At 41.5% G+C, this 5,083-nt stretch overlaps 1 pseudogene; it reads left to right on the top strand.

Annotated features, from left to right (window-relative positions):
* Positions 1-423: 423 nt before the first annotated feature.
* The window catches only part of LOC101640198, a 9,958-nt pseudogene continuing 5,298 nt past the window's right edge, over positions 424-5,083 (top strand).

The raw sequence follows: 5,083 nt of genomic DNA, 5'->3' as shown, positions 1-5,083 counted from the left end.
AATATTCAGTAGATTTCTCATCTCTTTCACACCCTGCCCAAGTGGCCAAAGCTCCTGAAATCCTTATGTCAGACTAGTCTGAATACTACTTTGACTTTCTTGTCTATTAGGCAGATTCCACCTGAGTGAAATTTCTAGGGGTTAAGTGGTATGAGGCGCATTGAGATATTCCTACTTGGGTGAAGAGTAAGTTACTGTATCTTCTTCCTTCCACAGCTACAAAAGGAGGCATAACATATGGTGGGTCCTTCTGGATACTGTTCCAGTCTATTCGTCAAGTGACTCAAGCTGATACTTTTGTGTGGGGACCAGAACAAGAAAAGGTTCTGCAACAGGTTCAGGCTGGCATACAAACTGCTCTGTCAACTGAGCCATATGGTTCAATTGACACTTTAGTACTTGAAGGGGCAATGGAAGATAAAGATGCAGTTTGGAATATTTGGCAAGCGCTTATCAGTAAATCACAGCACAGACTCCCAGGATTTTGGAGCAAAGGCCTGCCATACTCTGCAGATGACTATTTTGAGAAATAGTTACTGGGTAATAGAGATTGAATGTCTAACCATGGGCTACCAAGTCACTGCGTAGCCTGTGGTGCCTATCATGAACAGGGTTGTCTGACCTACAGAATTATAAAGTTGGACGTGTACAGGAGTACTTCCATCCTTAAATAGAAGTGCTATATACAAGAACGGACTCAAGCAGAACCTGACAGCACAAATTGCATGAGGAAGTGGCCAAATATCCACAGCACTTCTGTCACAGTAACCGTCTTTCTTCCTACATTATAAGGTACTTTGCAGAGTTGTTATTCTTTAACTCTGAGTAGTAATATGTTGGTGGTATGTATCATACTACACCATCTATTTACTTATTTTTCCGTTAATGGACATATAAGTTTGTTTGTTTAATCATTTTATTGGGGGCTCATACAGCTCTTATCACAATCCATACATAAATCAATTGTATAAAACACATTTGTTACATTCGTTACCCTCATCATTCTCAAAACATTTGCTCTCCAAGTAAGCCCCTGGCATCAGCTCCTCATTTTCCACCTCCCTCCCTCATGAACCTCACAATAATCTGTAAATTATTATTTTGTCATCTTACACTGTCTAACGTCTCCCTTCACCAACTTTTCTGTTGTCCATCCCCCAGGGAGGAGGTTATATGTAGATCCCTGTAATCGGTTCCCCATTTCTACCCCACCCTCCAGTATCACCACTGGTCCTGAAGGGTTCATCCGTCCTGGATTCCCTGTGTTTCCAGTTCCTACCTGTACCAGTGTACATCCTCTGGTCTAGCCAGATTTGTAAGGTAAAATTGGGATCATGGTAATGGGGCGAAGGAGGGCGTGAGGAAGGATTTAGGAACTAGAGGAAAGTTTTAGGTTTCATCGTTGCTACACTGCACCCAGACTGGTCCATCTCCTCCGCATGACCCTTCTATAAGGGATGTCAAGTTGCCTACAGATGGGTTTTGGGTCCCCACCCCGCACGCCCCCTCATTCACAATGCTATGATTTTTTGTTCTTTGATGGCTGATACCTCATCCCTTTGACACCTCGTGATCACACAGGCTGGTGTGCTTCTTGTGTGGGCTTTGTTGCTTCTGAGCTAGATGGCCGTTAGTTTACCTTCAAACCTTTAAGACTCTAGATGCTATATCTTTTAATAGCTGGGCACCATCAGCTTTCTTCACCACATTTGCTTATGCACCCGTTTTGTCTTCAGTGATTGTGTAGGAAGGTGAACATCATGGAATGCCAGTTTAATAGAACTCTTGCACTGAGGGAGTACTTGAGTAGAGGCGCAATGTAATGGACATATAAGTTATTTCCATCTTTGTGATATTTTGACTAGTGCTTTGATAAACATGATCATGTCATAGCTCGTATTTCTCATGGATATATAACACATAATGAAGTTGTTGAGACATATGTGATTTCTATTTCTAACTTTTTAAGAGAGAATCATATCATTTTCCATAGTAGTTGCACCAACTTAGTCTCACCAACACTTAATGAGGGCCCCCATTGTTTCCTACTCAAGACACTTAATTTAATCACATCTTTATGAGAAATTATTCAGCCTATCACACATAAACTACCCATTATGTCTGATATAATTCCCCTGATGACCAGACGAATCCATTTGCAAGATGTGAATCCTGTAACAGGAAGGTGATCCTTAATTGTGAAAACAAATTAATGGCTCCCTTCTGATTTTCTTCAGGAAGGAGCCCATATGAAATTTAAATAAAAACTCATATAGAAAAGGTACTTACCCCTCAAAATACTATTTGGCAAAGGTCATTAAGCACCTTCTCTTAATTTGCATCCTGACTGTAATAGCTTCCCCCTGCATCATCTACAGAGTTCGTAGTGTCTTTGGAGAATTTCCAGTCACACCACATCATGACAGCAGGTATCATATCCCTAAACTTCACTATGCTATTGGCAGTGTTTAATTAGATTTACACACATCTAAGAAATGAGGTATATTTGTTGCATGGCTCTGAAAAAAATGGAATGTCTCTCAAGTGTCTTCATTATCACGCTTCAGTTAATGTAGTTTCAGTTAATGTACATTCAGAGACGTAGTTTCCTTCATCTCCTTAAGCCATCTTCATCATTTTAGCCAGGCTCTGTGCTGAATGCTTTTTGTGGTGGCTGTTATAAGCTGCTGATGTGATCTCTGACTACTCATGATGACACCAGACACAGAACAAAATGCCTGCTTCTTTGCCATATGAATGATTCGTTGTGAATTGAATCATCATGGTCTAGGGCTTTCACTGGCTGATTTTCTGAAATAGTTTGTTAAGCTTTTCTTCCAGGTTTGTTTTAGTTTGAAAGGTCCTAAAACCTGTTTAGCATCATTGTAACACCAAGTCTCCACTGACAGATGGGTGGTAGCTGCACGAGGCACTTTGGCTGGGAATGAATCCAGGTCTCCAGCATGGAAGGCAAGAACCCTATCACTGAAGAACGCTGCTTCCCCCTTCCTTCCCCTGGATTTAATATTTTTATTCTGGCACCTATTAGGTAAGTATCCATTTTAAGATGGAGAAGCTACAGCTTAGAGAGGCTCCTTAACTTGCCCCAAATCCTCCTGTTTTTAATCATTGGAGACATCTAAGGAGTCATATATGAGAAAACACACTACATCTCATCACAATGCTGTCACTGAAAATATAAACAGCACATCTGACTCCAGGCTCCTCTCACAGTGCCTTTCATTTCAAGTCAGATGAATAGTCAACTAGCATTTTCTAAACATCTACTCTTTTCAAACGTTTTGGTTTCTAAAAACATACAAGGAAAGCTGGAGAGCTCATTCGTTTCCTGTTACATACCCTACAATCTAAGTGAGAGATAATAATACACGATGTGAGTGTTACATGGTCTTTTCTTTCGTACATGATTTGTGTTTTTATATTTATATCATTTTACCCATACCACTGTTTTTGGTTTTTTATTGTTCCTGTTGGGTTTCCAGTTTGTGACGCACAGGAGTGGATGCACAGAGATAATAACCAATGCAAGCATTTATAGAAGAAGTAGGGGTGGAGAGTGGGAGCTAGGGAGGGTGAGGGGGTTGGGGGAGCCAACAGTGTATGCGTGAGGGGGTAGGTAGCACTAGAGCTAATCGTGATTATACCACTCATTTAAAAGTGATTTAGCCCTGAAATAAAATGTTCTAAAACTGATTGTGGTAGTGATTGTATAAATTCTTGATATGATGGAACAATAAGTGTTACAAAGCAATGTGTGTGTCCTTAAAAATGCAACACAAAGTGAAAGGGCCAAGACATACAAACTAAAGGCGTGATCAGGATAGAGTTAATGACAGGAGAATATTTTGTGATTAACAGATTTATTTTTCCTAGGTTTGTACCTGGCTACTAACCTATGTTATCAGTTTGAACCCACCCAGCAGCAACACCTGAAAGGCCGGAAAATCTGCTTCAGTTAAGATTGCAGTCTTCACACACTCAACACTTGGGGTCATCATGAGTCAGAATTCACTCAGCAGTTAACACAGCAGGCACGAGGGCACATGTTTTCATGTGATAATTAAAGCACTTCTGTTGCTCTTCATCATTTATTGTTGTTAAGTGCCCTCCAGTTGTTGCCAATTCTTAGCGGCCCCATGATCCCACATTCAACACTGCCCTATCCTGAACCATTTCTCATATACTTAAATGAGGAGCAAAAATGCATTTTAGTGAGGCAGGGGCATGTTTTGTTTTTAACTTATATAAGTTTGTGGCAGTTACATACTCTGTAACTTGTGAAGGGCTGGAGTCTAGCTTGTCAAACAGGTAATAGCTAATGAGGCCTCTGTATGGGCATGGCCTTCCCCTGTGGATTCTGGGAACTCCTGTCTTCCTTCCTGGAGGTGGGACACACACTATCCTTGCTTGAAATTCCTGATGACAAGCCAGATGGAGCTACCTGATAATCAAGAGCCAGAGTCCTGGAGCTAGAGGAGCAACATGGAGACACAAACCAGGTTCCACTGCTACTGGGTCCACAAGATTTTCCACCCACTGGCCTGTGATCTTCCTGCATTCGGCATCATTGCATGTGTTGCATGAGTCTGAAGAGGAATTTATAGACTGATTTTGGACTTATGGGCTAATACTGGACTTATGGACTTGAACTGGATTGGGTTGGGACGTTTTCTTCATATACAACTACTCTCTATATAAAGCTCTTTCTTATACATGAGTCTTCATGGATTTGTTTCTCTAGACTACCCAGACTAACACAAAGTTTAAAATTAAAAACTTTTTGGAAATTCTTTAAATGCTCAAACGACAAAGATCTTGGAGGGAGATCTTAAAGGGAGAGTATACTGTCCGGGCAATCAAGGAACACAAGATGGATCAAACAATTATCTTCTGTAGAACCACTATGAGACGTGATGACCCTCACTGATCCATGGCCCTGCAGGGGACAACACCAGTGACACAGTGTGGGGATTGCGCCTGATCTGACCCCGCCACACTGAGGCAAAGCACTGGGGGAGTGCAGCGGAACAGCAGGGGAGGGGAGTAGCAAGATCCCCAGGGA

Source organism: Echinops telfairi, unplaced genomic scaffold, assembly GCF_000313985.2.
Source record: "Echinops telfairi isolate 266 unplaced genomic scaffold, ASM31398v2 ScPeMD7_3509;HRSCAF=4178, whole genome shotgun sequence".
Taxonomy (NCBI): Eukaryota; Metazoa; Chordata; class Mammalia; order Afrosoricida; family Tenrecidae; genus Echinops; species Echinops telfairi.
This window is presented reverse-complemented; position numbering and strand designations above follow the sequence as displayed.